Below are 26,887 nucleotides of genomic sequence, written 5' to 3'. Positions count from 1 at the left end.
ATAACCATCTACTTTGCCCTAACTTTTCAGTTAGACTTATCATTTCTAGACTATAACTTCAAGAAGGTTTCAGAAAATGGAATGGTTGCCCATTCTTGCTTTAAAATGCATTCTATGTAACAAATCTAACAAGAGAGAAAGTCACCAGAGGCACTTCATATAATGCATGGGGATCTCAAATCTATGAAGTCATAAATGATGGTCATCCCCAGCCATAATTAATATCTGGACTTCCAAGTGATCTCCAGAAGTGGTGAATGCTCCAACACTAGAAGTTTTTAAGAAGAGACTGGACAGCCAATTGTCCGAAATGGTGTAGGGTTCCTGCCTGAGCAGAGGGTTGGACTTGAGGACCTCCAAGGTCCCTTCCAGCTTTACTACTACTACTACTACTACTACTACTACTATTATTACTCTAGAACCAGGAAAGGCATTCACAAATCTGTGGCTTCAGGTGTTCTTCAAGTAACAAGATAATCTGGCCTGCCAGAATGACATGCCAAACCAGATATATATCTCAACTAAAACCACACTTTGCTGGTATATGTTGCTCATTTGATTACAAGCCTGGATTGTTTGTTGTCTATATCTGGCATAATGGCTTCATCTTTTCTTCTAGGTATCAGTGTTTTGAGATAAGCCAGGTCAAAGACAGTCTAAGACAGGGGTCCCCAACACCTGGTCTGTGGACCAGTACCAGGCCGTAGAATGCCAGCAACCGGTCCCATAACCGGGAAAGCCCCATCCACAGGATGCAGGCAGCACACACCCCTCTGGTCCACGGAAAAACCTCTCTCCACGGAACTGGTCCCAGGTGCCCAAAAGGTTGGGAACCTCTGGTCTAGGACTATTTATCTAAAGGACTATTGAAACTCATTGTTATAGGGTATTGCAGCAGGATCTTGAAAGCCTGCTTAGAATACCTCTCTTATTTCTCTTATATGAAACAGAATCAAGGAACTGGAACCAGGAACCTCATTGCTAAGCGATGCAGTTAAGGCACACTGTCACATGACTGCACTGACTTACAGTGGCAATTCAGGCAGTATCAGTTGCCGCTAAGTGAATCCGGCATGGGTGCAACATCTGTGGGATGTTGGGATCCATTGGCAATCTCCTGCCTGCTTCCTTGTTCACTTTGCTTGTGAGAAGCTGGCAGTGAAGGTTGCCATTGGTGATTGTATGACTATGGGGATGTTGCAATGATGTAATTGCAACCTAGTTGCTAAAAACACAAATTATGATTACATGACTGCAAGAACACTGTGACAGCCATACCCACAATGATTCTTTGTAAGTACTCCTTGTTCAGCATCCTTATAAATTGGAACAGTGGTTGAGCAAGTGGCTGTACCTGTATTTCTTTCATTCCTTTCTTAGTTATTCCATGCTCCTCTATACCAAATAAAAACCGAGTATGAAATTAACTAGTTACTTTGAATGGTAGTTCCAATCATATTAACATGATATAAGAAACCAGGCTTATACTTAGGGAGATGGCTTTGGTAGCAGAATGTAAGCACTCTCAGGTTTTAATTTGAACAACTGTGATCTACATCTCTATAATTTGTGTTGTCTTAATAAGTCCTTATTAGCATAATACTTAATTTCCAACTTCCACACATGGAAGTGGAAAGGCTGAGTAATTTTGTCTTTTTAGGGGAGGTGAGAAGGTGAGAGACAAACAGTGAGATAACATGTATGCAGTCTAAGGAGAAACCAGAATTAGAAATAAAATTGCAGGACCTCGCAAAAGTCCCAAGAACAATTTTAAAATACAATTTACATAATTTGCAATGACATATATTTGCCCCTTTAAATATAGCCAAACTGGCTTGGGAAATTCAGCTGTTTTCTTTGCCCATTTTTGATGCCATATCTGACCTGGAGTTCAAGGCGGAAAAAGTTTTGAAAAAACTCCATATTTTCTCTGGCTTCATCATTGAAAGAATCACCATAGTGTCAATCAATTCCAAACACTTTTTAAAAAGCAATATGAATAATACGTGGCATTCTTCCATTTTAATTCTCCAGTATTTGCATTCATGTTATATAAACATTTCATTAGGAAACTCAGTATTTCATTAAAACAATTTTGATTTGCAGTGTAGCTCAGAAAGATAAGAGGAAAGCAGGAAGCAACATGTATGATATGTGAAATGCTACATGTCTTTCACACATATTGCTATTAGTTTTAGAATTTTTTTCAGATTTATTTTCACTTTTACTCTTCAACTCAAGGTCCTTTACACTAGTTATCGCCTCAATGAATCTTTAATAGACTACAATGGTACATGACAATTATGTAACACAAATTTTCTGTAATTTTAGACTTGTATCAACATGTAAAACAGAAAAACATATTGAAAATTAGCCATATATCAAATCAATCCTCTACTTGAAATCTGATGAAAGCAGAAAAAAAGGGAAATAATTTTGTATTAGAAAGTATATGGAAAGTTCAAGGAAAGCAAAGTTGTCTACTGCGCAGCAACGAGAAGCAAGCAGCAAAACATATGTTGTAATGTCACAACACAAACCACATGACTAACATACTTACATCATGTGTTGTGACATAAGTAGAAAAGGTTAATTTTTATGTGATAACATTGTAATGCATGTTTTGTCATTTTCATGTTATTACAAATTGCACTGGATGTCTACGAAGAAAAGCAGTGGATAATAGGAACTAAATTGCTAATGCGAACAAATATATATTTTGTTAAAGCTCTACATTATCTAAATAAAATATTCTGTCACTTTCTTAGAAATCCCAAGCATTTGAATTGGCCATCGCTAGATACTTAGAGATCCAGGAACTATAGTATAGCCTGATTTTAAATAATGATAAAACATAATTGCTTTTGGCTTATGGTGTCATATGAATTGTTCTCCTATGGCTCAGCATGATGTGTGAACTAGGCTACAAAATAATGAACTATGTTTTAAAAAATCCCAACTATGTGTGAATACTTTGGTTTACTGACCATATACTTTCTGGATCTAGATGCATACCTGTTTTCTTAGATCTAATATAAAATTAATATTCTCCTTGGTACTACATTGCCCAATGTGAAATTAATATTGCCTAATTGCCCAATATGAAATTAATATTCTCCTTGGTATTACATTACCCAATAAAAATATCTGAAACTGATATAGGAGCCTCATATACTATAATAATAAGCTAGGAGATATTAGCCAAATATGGCTTCCTAGACTCATGTACTCGGCATGCATACTTTCCAGTGAAACAGACCAAGATAGGAAGATCATTTTATTACGGTTTGTTCAGAATATTCCAATTAAAAAAAAAGATTCCTCTCATTGAAAGAAGGAACCTCAAGACCCAGCTTTCAGTCCGTTTTATAGTTAATACATCAAGGGAAATTACAAGAGAAAAGTTGATTGGACAGGACAAAAGTAACCCTTCCTTTGCATAGAAAATCAGTTATATGGAATTAAACATATTACATGTGACAACACACATGTCCATTTAAATGAGGTCTGATGAAAGCAGAAGCATAAAATTTAAGATGTTAATGAGGAAAAAAAAGTCATAAGGTTATTTGGAGTTTAAGATGAAACAGATACCAATTAGCACTAACAAGCTATATCTTATCAGAAGACAAACTCCAGACATCCCATCCTATCTTGACCTGGGGAACAAAGACAGTTTTATATCGTGAAATTTAGGAATGTTAGAAGTTATCAATAAAACCATTAATATCATTTTTAAAAAGAGAAAAATAAGTCAACTTAAAATACAAAATAATTATGTTAGTTAGCAAATACAACAATATTACAAAATCCATGTTGTTGGTATTATAAAGTCCATTCTGTGTGGCCCTCAGAAGGAAATATTTTTCCAGAAGACTTATTCTCTTTACCTATTCTAACACCCAAAGCAACATGCTACAGTTCAATATAAATGAGAACTTACGAATATTAAATAAAAATAAGGTCCCATCCATAGGATTCCTAACAAATTGCTGGGGAAGCTAAAAGTTTCTTTCAGGTAATACTATGCCAAGAAGCACTGTGATGCATTTTAAGCCAAGTTACTACTACTGTTAATAATAATAGTAATAACAATAAGGAGAAAGGAGAAAAATACATTATTTCTTTCACAGATGTACTATTAAATTCCTTCTCGGAATATTAGACATTATATCCATCAAAGCTGTATGTATTCATTAAGGTATTAAATATATTACAGCAGATTGTTGAAAATGATGCATTAAATCTGCCTATGAAAGTATTTCAATAGGCATGCTGTCTTATTCAATCTTTAATGTGTTTTTTTTTCTACCAAATTCTATTAAGGACTCAGATTGAATATATTTATAGATAACAGTTCTATTACTTTGATACTTTCAGTAACCAGATTTTTCAAAATAAATGTCTTCAAGTTTTCAAAAGCAATTTTGCAATAATGCCTGTCATTCTTGAGAACTTAATATGAATATTGGAGTTTTAAATGAAAATAGTGAGAGGTTTTGAATGTTCCTAGTTCTAACCTGATAAATTTAAGTTACAAGATTTAAATTAGAGAAATCTCTAGAAACGAGTGAATAGAACTAACTTGCTGAAGTTTGATAGGTATTTTAGTTATAAATGATTAGACTCTTTGGGGAAATTTTCAGTTTAATTTCATAAAGTATACAATGAAATAATTTAAATGTCAAGTAACTAAAATTAAAGATCATCTGGCAAAACAATAAATATACACAATATTTTTGCAGAATGCTGTTATTTCAGAAAGTCAGATACAATTATTATGACGGGGAATGCTGTTAATTTGTTAAGCTATTTCATGTGTCTGCTGGGGTTCCTATCTCACTCCAGGACAAATTCATCCAACAAAAGTATTGACATTTCATGTTACATGTTTACTATTTACATACATGACTGCATCAGCTATTGTAGTCTTTGTTAAAAATTCAAGTATCTTTTTAGGCCAGAAGGAAGCTAGAAGAATAAAATAAATTTTAACTCAACAACAATTAGTAAAAGTAGTATCTTCCAAGCTCATGTCTTGGTGACTTCATTGGTTATATCTATCAGTGTTTGTCATCCTTAGTAACTTTAAGATGTGTGGACTTCAACTCCCAGAATTCTCCACCCAGCTTTCTGGTTTCAGGGAGTTGAAGTCCATATATCTTAAAACTGCCAAGATAGAGAATCACTGATATCAATGCAATCTTCTTAGCAGTGATACAAGAATGATCTGTCATTGACTTCTTCTGGGATATTATTCAGCTTCTTCATCTAGTGTCTAGTCTGGACATTTCCTGATAACTTCTCATATACTAATCAGCCCCAACACTGCTCTGAGCCCATCAAGGTCAGCAGGGACTGTCACCTGCTGAAATACCTTACCAAAAAAAAAAAGTAACAATCACTAAATAACATTTTAGCTGAAGATCTTCAACACAGTGATGCTATTAGTGCAATGCTATTATTTAAGCTATTAGTGTCATTCTCCACAAGCATTTCTACATGAAAACATAAGCAGTATTTCAGTGATTATGTTAATCAGTCTGAAAATTCCGTAACACTCAGTTTTCAATTGTGAGATTAATAGCAAAGCCGTCAGTAAGCATAATAATCTTGAAACATAAAGCAATAGTGTGTGTTGCACAAGAAACAAAGCCAGCCTTGCACTGGGTGAAAAATGTGATTATCCCAACCCAGCTTTATGACTGAAATCACAAAGGGTTAATGCAATAGAAGATTTGTTCAGAATTGCTGAGTACATAATAATTAATTTATTTTAAGGTAAAAGATGAAGAAATAATTATAGATAAATTAATCTGCACATATCTACATATTCTGAAAGTTTTTTGAGAAACCATTAGTCTTTCTATAGGTTGTAATAAGAAAGCCCTCAAATAAACTTACTTTAACCCAAGCTTCAAACATACAGCAAATGTATAATATCCTATCAACACTTTATCCTGGCCATTCTACATTTACTCTTTATAGTACATAGTAATACCTTTGTGGAAATTCCTTACTTCGCCTGCTTCCTGGTTATTTCCTTTAAAAACTGTTTCCCAGATTTTGAATGCAAAGAAGTATGTGTATATAAGCAATCCTATGAGGTTTTTTTAAATGTTGTATAATAAGCAAGGCTTATGATACCCACTAACTAGTCAATTAAATATGTTCAGCCATATAATCAACCTATTACTGATCATACTTAAATGCACAAAAGTTAGCAAAGAACGCCCTGGTCTGTAGCTATTTACATTTTAATTGTCCCATAATATCACCTAAGATAGGAGTACCAGTTTTATATTGTTTGGTATGATTTTTCAAAGTAAAGAAATACTTCTTGCTACTAATTTTTAGCTTAACAGCATTTTTAATGTATGGGAATTAGGAAACTGTAATAACTACCTATAGAGATTTGACATCAAGATTGCCAAATAAAAACATGCTACTGAATGTCAAATACACCTCTGGCATGAAAATTTCTGAGGTTCAAATCCCAATATCTTCAACTACTTATCTGACAATTTTTCAGTCTTCTCAAAGCTTGAATTAATTCTGAATGAGGATTACATGTACACATACACATATACATGCACATACACATATACATGCACATACACATACACATACACATACACGATGTGTGAACTTCAGTTCCCAGAATTCTCCAGCCATCTGTTGAGCTACTTAAACATCTTAAAAGTTGCCAAGGTTGAGAAACATTGATCTAGACAGTCATAATCTGTGGAATTAATTGCATAAATATGCCCATAGACATGCTCCCACAAAGTCCTTGAGATAACAAACGGACTGCTCTAGACACGGAACACATTCATCAGCCATTTGGACAGGGTCTGATAAGAACACGGGAAGCAGGATGCATGAATCATTACCCACCTGCATAGCCTTGCATCTGGAGAGTGTCTGTTATGTGATACATTGTAACCACCCCTATATACGTCTTTTGATTACGCTGTGTGATGTAAAAACTATAGTAACAATAAAATAGGGTGTTGGAGTCAGCTCTGGGCTCCCATCCCGAGATACCTGCATGCGTGTCTCATTCTCCATCGGAGACCACCACATCTGGTGACCCCGACGTGATCCACTGAGGGATACATCCCTGCCAACCCTTTACTTATCGCCTGGAATAGGCTTGGTGCACCCGACGAAGTTGCTGGCAACTGACTCCTCTTCGTAAGTATGGGGGGTGGAATGTCTCACGCTCAAAAGCAGCATGTGGAAGAGCTGAGGCTACATGGCAGGAAAAAATATCTTACTGATCAGGAACAGAAATTAACCCGTCACCTTTTTAAATCTGAGGCTGTTAAATTGCTTGCTTACGTATGGGCTAACTGCTCATCCTATCCGGAGTCTGGATCTTTAAAAGTAGATACATGGAGGAAAATCGGCGCCATCCTCCATCAGTCTCCGAGAGGGCCCCCCCCAGAGATTTTGTGCCTTTGGAAAATTGCCTATACCCTGATTCAAACCCATGCTGACTTGCCTCATCAGCCTTTATTAGACCCTCCACCGTATAAAAGTCCGTCTGTTATGTTGGCCACTCCCTTGCCACCTGGAGCCAGTTTTAACCCTCCTTCTGCCCCTGCAAATTCTATGGATCCTGATAAACAACAAACAGCCTCTCCTGTTCCTGCCTGTCTCCCGGCCCGGAATCATCCATGGTGCTTTTCAAAAGGCTTTGAACAATGGTGATTTGAGCGTTTCTGAATTATCCGAGACAGAGTTGTTCCCTGTTACTTATCAACAGACCGCAGCAGGCATAGTGGTTGATTGGGAAGCACTTCCCCTGGCTATGATCCGAGAATTGAAAAAGGCTACAAAAGATTATGGCATAACCAGTCCCTATACTAGAGGACTGATACACTCAGTTGCTAGCACATATCGAATGTTGCCTCAAGATTGGAAAGATCTGTTCCGCATGCTTCTTAACGGAACGCAATACGTAGTTTTTGAATCTGAATATAAGAGAGAGGCACAAAACAGAGCTAATCATCCAGGTTCACAATGGACAGCAGAACAACTCTTCGGAGAAGGCAATTTTGCTACCCTTAATGCTCAGGCTCAAACTTTCACCCCCTTTGCATTTCCGATCATTAATACTTGTGTTCTTTCTGCCATGGCTCGTGTTGATGAGTCTGGCACCCCGATTCAATCTTTTTCTGCCATTCGCCAAACTGCGACTGAATCCTATGCAGACTTTATGAATCGCCTGCAAGTTGCCATTGAGTGTCAAATTTCAAACAGAGATGCAGCAAATGAAATCCTCATAAAATTGGCTTATGAACATGCAAATGCGGACTGCCAGTCCATTCTTAAACCACTTGTTTCCAGTCCCATGGCCACCCTAGTGGACTTTCTTAAAGCCTGCCGCATTGTGGGAACCAATGCTTTTTAAATGGACACTCTTGCAGCCGCAATCCAAAAGGGGAATCAACCCCAAGGCACTTGCTTCAATTGTGGAAAACCTGGTCATTTTAAAAAGCAATGCAGAGCCCCAGGAGGTGGCGCGGCTCGACCCGCTGCCATCCCTGGAACCAAGCCCAAAACTGTGTGCCCAAAATGTAAAAAGGGTTTTCATTGGGCCAATCAGTGCCGTTCCTCTCAGTCCAATCGGGGAAACTAACAGAGGGGTCTGCAGCTAACCCCTCTCCAAAGGCTGCATCCTTTTCAGACTTTACTCCTTCTGCTTCGCAATATTTTTCTGGCATTGATTTAAAATTGGCTTCTGATCTTTCTGTTACTTTTCCTAACCTACTCACGGTTGCTGAAACCCTTTATTCTGGACCCTTGCCTCCGGAAACAGAGGGAATGATCCTTCCCACACCTGTTGCTCGGGAACAAGGAGTGTTTGTGCTTCCAGGTATGATAGATCCCATGTATAGAGACACCCTAAAAGTCCAATTTTATACCAATCTCCCTGTCACAATGAACCGGGGGGATACGGTAGCACGCTTGGTTTTATTACCACGTGCAACACCATCCATTCCAGAGGCTGCATATGCACCTCACTCTGGGAATTCTTCCTCTGATTTATTGGCACTAACAAAGCAAATTACTCCCCAAAAACTGGTGATGCCTTTTTTAATCAATGGCATTCTCTTCTCTGGTCTTGTAGACTCTGGTGCGGATGTCTCAGTCATAAGAACAGCTGAATGGCCCTCTAACTGGCTCCTCGAATTCTCACCGGCAGTCAGGGGAGTGGGAGGACTTCAACAAGCAAGCTCCAGTAAAAATTGGCTTACTGCACAACGAATCACAAAAGGCATTTCTGCTAAATTTAAACCTGTCATCCTCCCTCTTCACACAAATTTATGGGGCAGAGACTTACTCTCTCAATTTAATGCGAAGTTAACTCTGGAAGACTAATAATGCCTCCTTCACCCATGAAGCTTACGCTCCTTTCTGACACCCCCGTGTGGGTAGACCAATAGCCACTCACTTTAGAAAAACAGGAAGCATTGCAGAAACTGGTATATCAGCAAATACAATCTGGCCATTTGGAACCAACTACCAGTCCTTATAACACCCCAGTATTTGTAGTCAAGAAAAAATCAGGCAACTGGAGAATTATTCATGATTTACGCCTCATTAACATAATAATTAAACCCATGGGTCCGCTACAGTGCGGAATGCCCAACCCAAATATGATCCCCAAAGACTATGATTTGGCAATTATTGATTTAAAAGACTGTTTTTTTTACCATTCCTCTACACCCTGATGACAAACAACTTTTTTCCTTTTCTTTGCCTCAAACTAACATGTCCCGACCTACTCCTCGCTATCAATGGACTATTCTTCCCCAAGGCATGCTTAACAGCCCCACCATATGTCAAGCTTTTGTGGACGCTGCCTTGTTGCCTTTTCGCAAATCCTATCCTAACTTTTTGCTTTATCACTATATGGATGACATTCTCCTAGCTGCACCGGGTCCTCCCGGCATGGTGCAAACTGTCCTTCCCCAACTCATTCAGCTTTTAACTTCTTATGGCTTTATTGTCGCCCCGGAAAAAGTTCAGACCCAATCTCCCTTTTTATATCTGGGACACAAAATCCTAGCCTCTCATTCTGTTCCGGTGCTCCCTGCCATCCACCTTCCTTCTCCTCTCACTTTAGTTGCTTTACAACAAATCTTGGGCACCATAAATTTTGTACGCCCATTTCTTGCACTCACCACTGCCCAGTTGGCACCCTTGTTTTTGGCTTTGCGAGGCCACACTTCCCCCTCCTCTGTTGTTGTTCTTAACCCCACTCAAAAACATGTTTTTGCCTTAATTAATAGTGCCCTCTCCACCCGCTGGGTGGACCGAGCCATTCCCAATGAGCCTTTGTCTTTGGCCATATTTAATACTCCCTCTATTCCTACAGCTGCCCTTCTCCAACATCAAAAGGGGAGGGTCTCCATTGTTGAATGGATTCACCTCCCCAATACCCCTCGCAAATCTATCAATCCACTGCCATATATGTTTGCTCTTTTAATTACGAAGGGCCATTTTTGAGCAAAATGTTTAATTGGATTTGATATTGTTTTTTTATATGTCCCCATGTCTCTTACTATATGGGAACCTTTATTTGCCTCTTCAGATGTATTGCAACTTTCTCTTGCTGACTGGGCAGGATCTGTTTCCTGTCATATTCCCTCTGACCCTCGCTTCCAACTCCTTAATAATGTTTCAATTTCTCTGCATTCTCCCATTTCCTCCTCTCCCATTCCTAACGCTGTCACCCTGTATGTTGATGGCAGCAAGACCTATGATTCATGTGTATGGAAGGAGGGTGAACAATGGCACACAAAAATTACTCCTCCTCAAACTTCTGCTCAGCGTGCTGAACTTGCCGCTACAATATTGGCTTTACAAACTTTTTCTTATGAACCTTTTAATCTTATTTTAGATAGTCTTTATGTATATAAAGTTCTCACCTCTTTATCTGACTCATATGTGTCACCCTCATTGGATGACTCTCTCCTCAGTCTATTTCTCACACTCCAATCCCTTCTTCATTCCCGCTCTACTTGTTTTTTTCCTGCTCATATTAGAAGTCACCAACCTTTCCCTGGTATTATCTCCGAAGGCAATGCCAAGGCGGATGCTGCCGCTTCGGCTGCCTTGACTCACCAGGACGTCTCTGTCCTTGTTTTATTTCCCATAACCCCATGGGACAGCCATTCATATTTTCATCAAAATAAGAAGGCTTTAATGAAACAATTTTTTTTAACGGCTACGGAGGCTGCGGCTATCATACAACAATGTCCCACCTGCAGCCTCCAAGCACACTCTGTTCCTCAAGGGGTCAACCCAAGAGGGACGCAGAGCTGTCAACTTTGGCAAATGGATGTTACGCAATATTTGCCATTTGCCCCCTGGAAATATTTGCATGTTTCCATTGACACCTATTCAGGCTTTATTATGGCCACCCCTCAAAGGGGTGAGTCTGCTAAACATGTTATTAATCATTGTATTCGTACCTTTTCTACCCTGGGCAACCCAAAAGAAATTAAAACGGACAATGCTCCTGCTTATACCAGCACCTTCTTTGCGCAGTTTTGCTCTCGCTGGTCTATTGTTCATAAATTTGGCATTCCATATAACTCCACTGGTCAAGCGATCATGGAACGAGCCAATCAGACCGTAAAAAGGACTCTAGACATGCATGCAAAAAAGAAAGGGGAAAATACCCCCGGCTTGCCTGGGATACAAAACACTCTTAATCTTGTACTTTTTACCTTAAACTTTTTGAATGTTTCTGGCACCCCTGGCTCAACCGCCGCAAGCAGGCATTTTTCTGCTTCTCCCACAGATTCTTCACGCCCCCAGGTATACTATCGACGTTTGCCTGATCCCACCTGGAAAGGGCCTGCCTCCCCCATTACCTGGGGTCGAGGTTACGCTGCAATAGATGACCATGGCGAGATCATTTGGACTCCAGCTCATTGTGTTCGTCCTTATATGGCTCAACGTACACCACCTCAGCCAGGCATATGAGGATCAGGGACTGTGGGCTTTTAATGCTTTTGTATGGGATGCCAGGCGCACTGCTGTTACACTTAACATCACGAACTGTTGGATTTGCATGCAAATTCCTGGTGACAGTCGTGGTGGCCTCATTTTCCATGCCATCCCATTCAATGAAACAGGATGGAAGCAGCTGTGGAACATAACTACAGAGACTTTGAATATGACATATGCTGTGGGCGCTCATATAATGGAACCTGCCAGATTTTGTTTTTATAGCACAGAACTATTCCGTAATGCCACTTATTTGGGAAATTATAGTAATTGTCAACAAGTTATTATATGGAATTCAGCAAAGAAATGCAAATCCATCAAAAGCAACCTTACTAAGATAAACAACACTTATCGAAGCAATCAATGGACAAACGTCAGTACCTACATGGCTTGCCTTGACATGGAATCCATAATAACATTTGCTAATGAGTCTCGCCAGGGTTATTATGAGTTACCCGATATGTGGCTACTATGTGGCCGTAGAGCCTATCGCCAGGTGCCTAAGGATTGGAAAGGCACCTGTACACTGGGCCTTTTGACCCCTGCTGTATATGCCTTGCCTCATCTCCCTGATGGACGCCTGCGGAACAAACGTGATACTGGTTCCCGGATCCACCCCTAACATTGGGTGGTAGTTTAGAGACTCAAATCAGCAGAGGAATATTGCCCAATCTAGGAGTTGCCATGAACTATAGGGACCTTCATTTGCTTAACAATTGGACTGTTCATATGTTTAATGAAACAATCAACAGCATTAAAATGATTAATCAAGAAATGGGGGAAATAAGGGAAGTAGTTTTGCAAAATCGGTATGCTTTAGATATTATTTTAGCAGCAAAAGGCGGTGTATGTGCTTTAATTCATTCTCATTGTTGTATGTATATACATGATTTTCAACCTAATATTTCTGCTACAGGCAGGAAAATGGAATCTATGATCCAAAATAATCCCTTACGCAGTGATGGATCAGGCACCGTGGGTATCTGGGGTGCCCTTTGGTCCTGGCTACCGGATGGATCCTGGCTACGATCTTTGATTTCTATTATAGTAACCATTTTGATATTATTTGTATTGCTATGTTGTTGCATTCAATGTATTCCCTCCCTCCTGCAAATGTGCAAAAATGTTACGCCCTCCACTAGGAAGGACACCTTAATCAGTGAATCAAGATCCCTTCTGGAACTGGAAGTGAGTAACATTAAAAAAACACAAAAGGAGGAGATGTGGAATTAATTGCATAAATATGCCCATAGACATGCTCCCACAAAGTCCTTGAGATAACAAACTGCTCCAGACACGGAACACATTCATCAGCCATTTGGACAGGGTCTGATAAGAACACGGGAAGCAGGATGCATGAATCATTACCCACCTGCATAGCCTTGCATCTGGAGAGTGTCTGTTATGTGATACATTGTAACCACCCCTATATACGTCTTTTGATTACGGTGTGTGATGTAAAAACTATAGTAACAATAAAATAGGGTGTTGGAGTCAGCTCTGGGCTCCCATCCTGAGATACCTGCGTGCGTGTCTCATTCTCCATGGGAGACCACCACAATAGTCCTTGTTTGTGTTTAAAGCTGTGTAGCAATGTGAGAAAGAGCATGCCATAAAGCAGGAGTAGGCAATCTGGTAGTCATAGAAAGCACCTGGAAACTATCCTACATTTTACAATTATTTCAGTTTAAAAAATAAGCAAGTGGCTGGTAAAATGCCAGTCTCTTCAACTATCATTATTTATAAGAATGGCATAGAGTCTACATAAAACCCCATAGGCATTCCTACGAATAAGGATGACAAGCTGCAACACAGAGCTTTGTTGAGAAATGTGTCCCAACACTTACCCACTCATAACAATAGGAAGCTAAGTTAGAAATAAACAAGTTTGCTAATTGGCTTTCTAACATATGAGTGTTTTGTGACTGTTGTACTCACCATTGCAGATGTTTGTATATATTTTCAACATATATACAAAAAGAACATTTTAAAAAGTAGCATTTTTCCCACTGGTATTCAGAGCTTAGTCTATAAAATCTTTAAAATTCTGATTTTGGTTTTATGAGGATGGTGGCATGGACTAGATTTCATGAGGAAGGTTGGGGATTGCAGCCAAGAAATTAAAAGACGCTTGCTCCTAGGGAGGAAATTATGGCAAATCTAGACAGCATACTAAAAAACAGAGCCATCTCTCTGCCAACAAAAGTATGTAGAGTCAAGGCCATAGTTTTCCCAGTTGCAATGTATGGCTGTGAAAGTTGGACTATAAGAAAGGCTGAGCGACAAAGAATTGAGGCCTTTGAACTATGGTGCTGGAGAAGACTCCTGCGAGTCCCCTGGACTGCAAGGTGATCAAACCGGTCAGTCCTAGGGGAGATCAACCCTGACTTCTCTTTAGAAGGCCAGATCCTGAAGTTGAAACTCAAATACTTTGGCCACCTAATGAGAAGGAAGGACTCACTGGAGAAGAGCCTAATGCTGGGAAAGATTGAGGGCTACAGAAGAAGGGGACGACAGAGAATGAGGTGGCTGGATGGAGTCACTGAAGCAGCAGGTGTGAGCTTAAATGAACTCCAAAAGATGGTAGAGGATAGGAAGGCCTGGAGGAACATTGTTCATGGGGTTGCAATGGGTCGGACATGACTTCACAACTAACAACAAAGCTATAGTATGAGTCCTGGTGACACAGGCAGTACTAAATAATACAATAAATAAAACCTTTAAAGAAAGTGCTTAAAAATACAAGTTGCTTTAGAAATTATATACATCAAATAGTGAATTTCAGAAACTGATTTTGAATAAAAGGAATTGTATTATATTGAATCTTCAAATAAAATTCAGTGAGACTTGGAGATCTGAATTTCCAACCCTGGAATGTAGGAAAAACTACTAGGGAGGAGTTGTATGTGCCTCAGTGATAAGTTGGCTAACTATAAACTGTAGGTTTCCCCTATTTAGTTCAATCCACGGTTTTCCTACCCAACAGTTAGGCAAGTAAGGTGAAGAAAGAAGGATTCAATTAAGGAGAATAGTTGGAGCTGAACCCAGAATTATTTACATTCTGTTTACGGCTCTTTCTAATTAGAAGAAGCCAGGGGCAGATCAAACTATTTCTTTATTTCTTATAGGATCTCATACAACAACAAATAATGAATTTTTTCAACAGTTTTGAATGATTCCATATATAGAAAATCCACCCAAAGAACATATGCTAGAGAGTATTGGCATAAGTAACCACTGACTACTTGCCTTATTTGTAAGAATTTTAGGAGCCACTGAGAACTACTCCAGTAACAATATATAGATTTGATCTGAATTAGAAAATCAGAGTTGATGTTCTATGGGCAAGCAAGATGCTCTGTTATCAGTTCAAAGCATACCAGATGTTTTGAGCTCTTTCAAAATCTTTCAGAGCTGAATGTTTGTGAGGCCCAGCTTTGGATAGTTCAGATGAATTTAGACATTTTAATGGACCTAAAATATATATCTAATTTCAGTTCAATTATATATTAATTGATATATAATTAATTTATTAATACAATTAATAAATGTGTCCTACTTTAAGAACTAATACTGCTGTTTCTTATTTCAGCAAAATCAATGTTGCCCAGGAAGTCATTCTTTAAAAATCACCTCTTCAAAGTATACTATATCTTCCTTTACTTGTTGTATGGAACACCATCCATAATTTTCAAAATGGCTACATAAATATAAAGAGAAAGCTCTAAATAAAGAAAATAATGGAAGTGCATTCTGAAACCATCTGTACTAAAGTAGGCCATTTATTTTAATTGGGCTCTTCAGAATAACTCAACTAAAGTACAAATTACAGCCAACATACTACTTAGAAGTTAAAACTCAGGTGATAATACATTTTCAGCTCCATTAATGCATCTTGTTGAAATGAAGACAATGACAGTCAGGCTCAATGACCTTCTTTTTATATTGTGTAAAAAAATAGCTTATATTAGAAACAATAGTTGCTGCAAGTTATAAAAAAATGGTTTTTAAAAAATGGTTCTGCATTTACACATTTGAATTCTGGTTATGTGTTCCTTTCCATAATAGTTGTAATTCCACTTTAGAAATGAAGAGCAAAAATAGTTCTGTATAGACTGATCGCCTTTTGACATTTAAATTTTAGGGCTATGCACTGCACCGAGATCACACTAATAGCATAGGTACCATATTAGTCTCCAAAGCGTCTTCACTGAGTTGAAAAATTAATCTGAATGAAAGGACATGGGACTAATTTATTATGTAAAGGCCTTTAAATTTTAATGGCTCTTTTGATTACTGTGCTACAATAAAAGTACATAATCTTTTTTATATGCCAAGATTGCCAAATGCGAGACAAATCTTGGTAGGAAGCTTTCAGGGTTGCTAGGGCAAGTGCAAGCTTTTTGCAGAAACCTTTATGTTACACTTTTCAGAAATCCCACCAGCTCATAAGCAGATACAAGATTGATTCACCAATTTCTCATATTTGGAACCTGAACATCTTATGTCATTTATTCATTGTTCAACAGAGGCCCACAAAGTAACATAAAACATTTTGCCTACAAAACAGTATCATGAGTCACCATGAAGCAAGGTGGGCGGTGAACTAATCTAACAAGCAAACTAACAAACAAACAAACAAATGTTACAGTTAGTGAGCCAGTTTGGTCTAGGTGCCCGGATAGAAACCAAGAGACTGTAAATTCTAGTCCTGTCTAAGGCGTGAAATCTAGCTGGGTGACTTTGGCCAGTCATCGTCTCTCACTCAACCCACCTCACAGGGATCTTATTGTGATGAAAATAAGAAGAAAAGTAGTATTGGTATGTTTGCCATCTTGAATTATTTGTATTAAAGGCAGGATATAAATCAAATAATAAAACAAAATGCAAGGTAGGTTGAACTAACTGTTAGTGACCAACCCAATGTCACCAAGGGAAATTCTATGGTCAAGCCTAGGTTCTGTTTAGTCCTAAACTAAGATGTTAACCATCACATCACATTATAGGATACAGTTACTTTTTGGTAGTCAGCATTGTCACATTAGTGGGCAGCAGTGTTAATACAAAAATAAAATCTAAAAGAAGTTTTGACTGAGGGAACTTTCCTTGAGTCTTACTGCTGGTTAAAATTCTTCTGTTGTCCCAGGACTGTCTGAAATTCCTGTAAGCTTTTTCTGTCATATCATCTCTACAATTTATATTATCTTTTTCGCATAACATTGATACCAACCAATATATCAAATAATAATTTATTCCTGATAATACTGAGGCTCATTGCTATTATCAAGGATAATCATTTTTTCCCTATTGCAAGTTTCAGCACGAGCTCGTCAAGACAGACAATAATTCTTCTTCTTTAGCCCCAGGTAAAACAGGCAATATTTCTTTACACTTTAATTATATTAAAAGTTTGCAATGCCATTAAAATCTGTAAACCATCATGCCATGATGATATTGTGTTCCCAGTTTAACTTGGAATATATGTTTGTAATGAAAGCTCTTGTTTAACCTCTGTACCTCACAACTGCTACTAGTCATGCCACCCGCATCATATTACAAAATATCTTATTCTAAAAATCTAAATCATGTCAGAAAATGCCATGCATTTTCATATGAAAACTTTTATTATTAATCTTTCCTGTTTATATGTGGCTACTGTGAATACTTGATATGCACCGGCCCTTGGTCAGATTATGAGCTATTTCCTCTGTAGTAAATTGCACAGCTAGCCAGCAGTGCAAATACTGAGAGTAATTAAAAGTCAATTTTGGACTATGACTGTTCAGCAGCACACTGAGTCAAGATTTTCTTGATCACATAGATCATAATTTTCAGGGTTCACATAATATATTAAACTATGCATCATGACCAGAATAATACAACAGCAAAATAGATATGCTTGCATCAATCCAGTTTATTTATTATATCCTGCCTTTGTTATTTTTATTAATAAGGTGGAAAAAATACCTAATAATGCAGCAAGATAATTTGTATGCAGTGGGAATAATTTTAATGAGCAGAATGCAATAGTTGCATTACAGGTTTGCTTTGTTTTTTCTTTTCTTTTCTTTTTTCTTAAGCCTAAGACAGTGGTGGCGAACCTAAGGCACGTGTGCCAGAGGCAGCACTCAGAGCCCTCTCTGTGGTCACACACACTGTTGCCCCAGCAGAGTTCACCAGAGTAGCAAGCATGTGGCATTTGGAAGTGACAGGGCAGGAAGTGAGCGAGCAAGCGGCATTGCCCCCCCCAAGGGATGCCCGGAGATGGCGAGGGACTGGCCCCGGCCACACTCAGTCTGCCTTGACCACTGCAGACATGCCCACCCAGTGGGCCATCCCCCCTCACACCCCCTGAGGGCACACAATGCTGATGCAGCCCTGGCACTTTTTTTTTTATTGAAAATTTTTAAATTTTACAAAACAATATGGTTCCCTTCCCCAAGCCCCCCCCCAACCCTCCCATGCCCTCCCTCGACCTTCCCAGAGCTGAATACAGGCTTAATATTTTTTCAAAAAGTCTTAAAACAAATATAAACCATAAACAAATCTAAATACATTAATTAAACAAATTGTAAACTAGTTAACAATAATATATGTATAAAAAAACAAAAATACAAGGAAATACGAGAAAATAGGAAGAAAGAAAAAGGAAAAAAGTCTATAAAATATCTTAAATTTTAAGTATAAGTTATTGAAAAGCTAAATAATATTTTTTTATATCCAACTTATATTGTATAAAGTCTATCCATTTTTTCCATACCAAAAAATACTTCTCTTGCGATTGGTCTTTCAAGAAAGCCGAAATCTTTGCCATTTCCGCCAAATAAGAAACTTTAAAAAACCACTCTTGCAAGGTAGGCAAAGATTCCTTCTTCCAACATTGCCCTACTAACAACCTTGCCGCTGTGATTAAATTTAACATCAATATAGTCTCTTTAGTATCACAATCAGAAACAATACCTAACAAAAACAGTTGTGGAGTAAATTTTACCCTTCTTCTAAAAATTCTTTGAATATTCCACCATATCTTAATCCAAAAAGCTTTTATATTTTTGCATGACCACCAGATATGATAATAAGTAGCATCCAAACATCCACATCTCCAACATTTAGGCTGTAAGTCAGGATACATATGAGACATTTTTTGTGGATCAAGGTGCCATCTATAAAACATTTTGTAAAAATTTTCCCTTAAATTTTGGGCTTGTGTAAATTTAACATTCCTCACCCAAATAATTTCCCAGTATCTAATAGAACCGGTTCATCAAAATTTTGTGCCCATTTGACCATACATTCTTTAACTAATTCTACTTCTGAATCCAATTCTACTAACACCCCATAAATTCTCTTAATATGGGTTCATCTTTGATCTTTTATTTGTTTTAATAAATTCTCATCTTCTCTAAGCAAACCCACGTTACGATCTATCTTCCACCTCTCCACTTTTTGTCTATAATGAAACCATGAATAAATAATATTTTCTTGTATTAAATCTTCCAAAGATTTTAATTGCCAATTTTTACCATCCCATCTAAGTAGTTGTGCATAAGAAACGCTATCCATCTTAACTCCTCTCCTTATCCCTTCTATCGCATGCCCCGGTATAGCCCATAGTGGAATTTTAAAATCACTTCTATAATATTTTCTCCAAACCCGAAGTAAAGAAGTCCTTATAATATGAGATTTAAAGACCCTATCAACCTTTTTATTAAAAATTAAATAGGCATGCCATCCAAAAAGTAAATTCCAACCCTCTAAGAGGAGTATTTCTACATTTGTTAAATTAACCCAATCACTTATTAATGTTAAAACCACAGCATCATAATACAATTTCAAATTTGGTACCTTGAGTCCACCTCTCTCACGAATATCCTGTATAATTTTAAGTTTTACTCTTGATTTTTTCCCTGCCCAGATAAATTTGTTAATACCTTTCTGCCATTCGTTTAAATTAACCTCATTCTTTAAAATAGGTATCATTTGAAATAAAAAAAGAAACTTTGGCAAAACATTCATTTTGATCGCCGCAATTCTTCCCAAAAGAGATAATTGCAACTTCTCCCAATTTTCCAAATCTCTTTGTATATTGACCCACAGCCTTTCATAGTTATTTTTGTACAATTTTGCATTAGAAACAGATAAAATAACCCCCAGATATTTTACCTTATTGACAACCTCAAAATCTGTCAACTTAACCAAAGTCTGCTTATCCAGATTAGTCATATTTTAGGCAATATTTTAGTCTTATTGTTATTAATTTTAAAACCCGAAACCTGTCCATACTGATGTATCAATTGTAATAACTCTATTACAGAATAAGTAGGTTGAGATAAGGTAACCACCAAGTCATCTGCGAAAGCCCTTAATTTATATTCTTTTTTATTAACTTCTATTCCTTTTATTTGCTGTGATTCTCGAATTTTAATCAACAGTATTTCCAAAGTTAAAATAAACAGCAATGGTGACAATGGACAACCCTGTCTAGTCCCCTTCTCTATTGTAAACACCTCTGACAAACCCCCATTAACTATAAGTTGTGCCGTTTGCTTTTGATAAATAACACCAAGAGCTTGTAAAAATTTTTCTCCAAAATTCATTTTCTCAATTAATCTTAACATAAATTGCCAATTCAGCTGGTCAAAAGCTTTTTCAGCATCTAAAAATATCAATCCTGCAGAAACTTGATTATTTTTATCTAAATATTCTAATAAGTTAATAATTTGTCTTACATTATTCTTCATGTACCTTCCAGTTATAAAACCCGTTTGATCCATATGTATTACATGATGCAAAACCCTCATAAGCCTGTTAGCTAAAATTTTTGAAAAGATCTTGTAGTCTACATTTAAGAGAGATATAGGTCTATAATTCTTTGGTAAAGTGAGATCTTGATCTTCTTTTGGAATCAAAGATATAAAAGCTCTACCCCATGACGGGGGAATCTCTGAACCCTGTAATATATTATTAAAAAGCTCACTTAAAGGTTGAATCATCTCTTGTACCAATGTTTTGTAATAAATAGATGTGAAACCGTCCATACCCGGTGCCTTACCTAATTTTAATTCTTTAATTACTGTCTCAATCTCCTCACTAGTAATCAAACCATTAATTTCTTGTTTCTGATCTTCTGTTAATTTAGGAAAGTTAGCTTCATTTAAATAATTATCTATATCTGAAACCTGTACTTTAGTACTCATATATAATTTTTGGTAATAATCTAAAAAGGATTTCTTAATCAACTCCTTCTGATATACCAATTTACCATTATAATTTATTTTATCTATAGTTCTCTGTCTCTGCTTCTTTCTCAGTTGGTAAGCCAACCATCTCCCTGGTTTATTAGCATTACAAAATGTATTTTGTTTCATATACAGTAAATTAGTTGCAGTTTGATCAGCCATCAACATATTAAATTGTGATTTAAGCAATTTTATAGATTCCTTAACCTTCTCATCTGTAGGATTTAAAATCAAAGCTTTTTCTTTTAATTTAATCTCATCTTCCAACTCCTTACGTTTCTGCATCTGCTTCTGTCTATGAACATTATTCATTTGTATCAACAGCCCTGGCACTTTGAGATAAATAAGTGGATTTTGGGTTGCAGTTTGGGCACTCAGTCTCTAAAAGGTTTGCCATCACTGGCCTAAGAATTTAAAGCTATTGTAGAACAGAGTTAAATATTTTTAAAGAATTAGGACAACTTTTCATCCATTATTCTTCCACAACCTGCCACCTTTCAAATGTGTTAGGATCCTCTTCACATTAATTCTGCCAGAAATCTGTGACTTATGAGAGTTTTAACTTTCTTAAAACAAGGTGAGATTATGGAAGTTCAAAAGAATCAATCTTTCCAAAGTGATTTGTTCTTTTCAGTTATTAAAAGTGTGTTATAGATTGTGTTAACTTTGTTCATGCTAACTGACAGAAAAGATATTGACTAAAATATAATAGACACTATATGTCTGCATTTATATATTCAAAATGGTAAATTCTTCATAGGCAGAGTTGAATCCCCAGTTAGTTCTTGATCTCACTGCTCTTTAGAATTTTTGTTTGCTTGTTTGCATTTGTATAAAATATGTGTTTTTTTAATAAAAAATAAGTTGAACCTAATAAAACAAAATTATTAAAGAGTCAGTAGGAATAAAAATATTTTAAAAACAACATTGTAAAAATAGAAATGTGTAACTTTTTTCAAATTGGGAACACTTGAGCCTTGAATTGTTTATAATATGACCTCACCCTAAGACAGATCTTTTGGGCACCAGGGACCTGTTCCATGGAGAGAGGTTTTTCTGTGGACCAGAGGGTGTGTGGTTTTGTATGCTGCCTGCATCCTGCGGATCGGGCTTTGCATGTTTGTGCAGACTGTTTGCTGGTATGCCAGGGACCGGTACTGGTCCATGGACCGGGGGTTGGGGACCCCTGTCCTAAGAAATGAGAATGGTGTTTATGTGAGGACATAAAAGTAGATTAAATTAGGACAAAAATAAATTTTAACTAACATCAAAATTAAATTAATTGAAGACTCTTAACTATTTGCATCAATTTCATACTGTCCTCTCACAATATAAATTATAGTTGGGCAACAAATTCTCAAGAAATTCTATATGTTACACTTAAGGCTTTGTATTAAAGCCTACACTGAAACTTTGTATTAAAGTAGCTGGACAATAAAAGGAATTCTATAGAAAAAATATTTGCAATACATTATAGAGGCTTAACAGCACAAGATATATATTAATGAATTCTTGCATGTCAGAGGAATTTATTTCTATAAATGGGCAGTTTGGATAACTTGAATTAAATTTTTTGCATCTGTATTTACTAAATAATCTGTCCTATAAATGATTTGATTCTTACCTTTTAATTGTAATGCCAAATAATTCCAACCCACACAAATGTTAAAGGCACAGACCTTCTTGCTATGCTTTAACATTCACCAAAAGGAAATAAGGGATTTGAAGACCTCCCAAATATGAACTCTAATGCTCATCAAATTATTCTCATCCCATTTTTATATTGAAGCTATTTTTATAGAATCTATTTTTCCAATTATGTAAGTGAATATATGAATAAATATAAAATCATAAGAATTATTCAGAAGCTTTAGACAGACCTCTGAGCAAAGATACTGCATTTATTCGTGAGCCTAATTTGCTGACTTCCCTTGGGATACATTGGCCTTTTGCTCTCATCATTTCTACATGGCTAGTTGGAGTTGAAAACCTATAGGATGTCCATACATCCAAACAGTACACAATACACAAAAACACATACTTTTAAAACCTCCCCTTTGTTAATAATCTTCTTGGCTGTATACTTATTACAAAAGCTTCTTGTCTATGTTTAAAACAGTAATAACAGGAAACCTGTTCTCAGGGCATGTAAGAAATGTTAATCCTGTTATTTTTAAAAAATATATTTTCAAGGATATCTGAACAAGAGTTTATGATGAAAATCCGCTTTGGGAAATATCGAAAGAAGCTCTCCTTCCAAAACAAACCTGTGCCCTCCCCCACTAAAAAATTGAAAGCTTCATAATTTAATGCCATCACTTTAAACTAGGCTCAGAAACATGCTAGAAGTCAGTACAGCCAAATTCTGCTATAAAGTGACTTAGACTGTGTCAATGGTTTAAGTTGCTCCCTTATAAACTGCCACCTCACTTCCGCTTCTTCGTTCTTAATCTGACCCCAGTTCAGTGTTTCAGTCTGGCTAATTCATAAATAAAGTGATATTAGAAAGAACCAAAGGATGTCCATTCCAAGCAGACAGAATTTAAGATTGTTCAAATATCCTCTAAGCCTTCCTTATTTGTGTAGCTGATTGATGAATTTTAACAAATCATTGACAGATTTAGCATAAAGATATTTGCAATAAAGATATTTGCAATAAATATTCAGGCAGCTCCTCTGACCAAAAGTAAAATATCCATCTCAAAAGAATAAAGAAAGGGAGTCAAACATGCAAGGAAAAAGAAAGGAAAAAAGAAAAAGAAAAAAGAAAAATTATAATAAAGAGAAAAGAAATATATAGAGAAGTGATATTCAACCTTAATCACAAAAAGTATAAACAAATTTAGAAACTCTTCACTCTCTCTAAGACTACATTTATCTCTTTATCCCCTATCTCATCTTTTATCTATAAACAAATCAATAAAAGATTATCTTTTCAGTCCTAGTGCCAGAAGAAAGACAATAAAGCATAATCAGAAGTAAAAGCATATCTTATTTAACCCTGATCAAATAAACCAACTTTATATTTTTTCATTTTACTTCCAATGATCTTTAGTTCATTCAAATATTGTTGTAGTATCTGATTCCTTTTCTTCACAAAGTTCTTCAAGACTTTAACAAGCCTCTTTTGTAAATCCAGTAGGAAAAAATTATCCAGACCTCTCTCTTGGTTTGTAATTTGTTGTTCCATTTTAAATTTTAAAACCTCAACCAGTTTATTTTCTAGATCCAGTGAAATATCCTTCTCTTGGCCTGTCAGTTGTAAATCTACTTTCGATACTATTTCTACCTGGCCAGATGAAATTTATTCTACACCTGAAATTTATTTCAGCAAAATCTAGCCAAAAATAGCATAAATTATTACTGAAATTGTTAATATTATGACTAGCATTTTCTGATTCCTTTCTTCAAAAGTTTCCTTTTTATTGCTGAATGTTTTGCACCATCTTTCAAGCCTTTATATCTTTCCTCTATCTAAAATCTTTCAACTCCTTTATTGTCCAGTTTTTGAAATCATTAAATTTTTTATCTGTACTATAACTTATAAAAACCAAAACAGGTTTTCATTTGTTTTTTTATAATTACTCTAACTGTAAATGTGTCAATATTCTAATTTTATCTAGGCCTTTTATCCATTTAAATTTTATAAGATCAAAATCTTATTTAGGTTTTGGATATTTATTTCAGATTCTTAAGTTTATATTAACATTTTCTTTTGTTCAGGCTTTATTGTGTCTTTCATATGGTTCAGTTTATCTTTTCATATGTTGTTCTGCCTTTTGAAACCTCTGGTCTCCTAAATTTCACACATACGGTAGTATCACTTTCTTAAGTTTCCCTCTTCCTCACCCCATTCCCTACCTCCAAAAATTTATATTCAGGAATCTTTGCAACTCAAGCGATATAAGCTATCATAGTTAAAGCTACAGTTGATTACATCATAAAAACAGCATGCCCTGTTGAATACATATCTATTCAGCTCTTAAAATTTTCCTTCCCTGAAGCATTTCTTCTCATCAGCTATTGTTTCCGAATTCTGCATATTCACTTTTGCTTTTATTTAACTACCGGTATGTATTCTTGTTTTAATGTGGAGTTTCACGGGTAGATTAAAAAAGATAATTTGAAGATAAAATCAGTTCCTGTACTTCTTGAATATGTGTGTGTGTGTGTTTGTATACACATGTACACACAAACGCACACAAATATATATGCATATATACACAAACACAGAGACATAAAGTATTTTCCTTTTCTTAGATAGTTGACTTTGGCTTTACATATTTCTTGTTTTTTCCTTCCATGTTCAAACATTTAACCTTTTCCCAGTAAGTACAGACTTGGAGTACAGACACTATTCAGGCAAAGTCATTTCCCATGACAATTCCATTTTCCATGCTATTCAAAGCTTACTTACCAGCATACAGCTTGGGGTGTCATAAAACTCTTAGATGCTTATTTGCCTGACCACTACATAAAGAAGAGTTAAGCTGTCAATTTTCTAATACCTCAGTTACAACTCTTGAAGACCCCAGGACTTGAAAGAGAATGTTATCCATAAGCTTATTAACTTAACAACTGCAGTGATTCACTTAGTAACTGTGGCAAAAATGGGGCAAAACTCACTTTACAACTGTCTCACTTAGCAACAGAAATTTTGGGCTCAACTGTGGTCATAAGTTGAGGACTACATGTAGTATTCTGCCCATTGTCAATGACAATTTGCAAGGAAAATAAATCTTAGTCACTGTATCACCCTAGCTGTTCAATATGTAGATTAAACTATGACCAGAAAGACCTATTTTATTTCACTACCCCACTGAAATGTGTTCACTGGTAACTTTAGACCAGACCCTGGCTAGAGTTGCACACCATAATGAAACATAAATAGGTCAATTGCATTTCCCCTTAGTGTATTGTATAAACTCTGCCTATGTGATTAGTTTATGATATAAACTAATATATTCAACCAGAAAACTGGTTGAATATATTACATATAAACTACAATCATGTATGTGTATGCTACACAGTCATTATGAGCCAAACATACCTTGTAAAGTTGTAATTATAAGAATAAAATTAGGCAAAACCTTCATTTGAACTAATTAGAACACCCAAGAATCAGAATGAAAAGATACTGTGTAGCGAGAACAAGCATGCAAACACTCTTTGCCATTCATTCATACAACATTTGAATGTAGTTATTATTGATTGTAAGCATGCTGAGGCAGGCAAGTAAATGGCATTCTTCAATTCCCAGAAGACTTAATACATATTTTCTGTTACAAACCTTACAAGGAAAAAATAGACTAAGGAAGGATGTATTTTTCCCTACTACATTGTTAGGGGATGTCAAAGAATTCCCATGAGCAGTAGTTAATAGCTAAAGATTCTAAAGATAAAGGTGCAGAACCATGATATGTATGACTGCAGGTTGTATTTCTGGGATGTGAAATGACTTCAGTGCTTTTCCTCTCGTCAATGAAAAGCAAAAGAATATATAAATGGTTCGTGAATTTCTAGACTATTGTAGAGAGTTTAGCTTACTTCATAAGATGCCCAATCCACACTCCCTTGGCCACACATAGTGTCTAATTATCTCAGTCCTCTCTTTGCTG

This window comes from Crotalus tigris, unplaced genomic scaffold (assembly GCF_016545835.1).
Source record: "Crotalus tigris isolate CLP2741 ecotype Arizona unplaced genomic scaffold, ASM1654583v1 scf7180000017592.2434428, whole genome shotgun sequence".
Taxonomy (NCBI): domain Eukaryota; kingdom Metazoa; phylum Chordata; class Lepidosauria; order Squamata; family Viperidae; genus Crotalus; species Crotalus tigris.
This window is presented reverse-complemented; position numbering follows the sequence as displayed.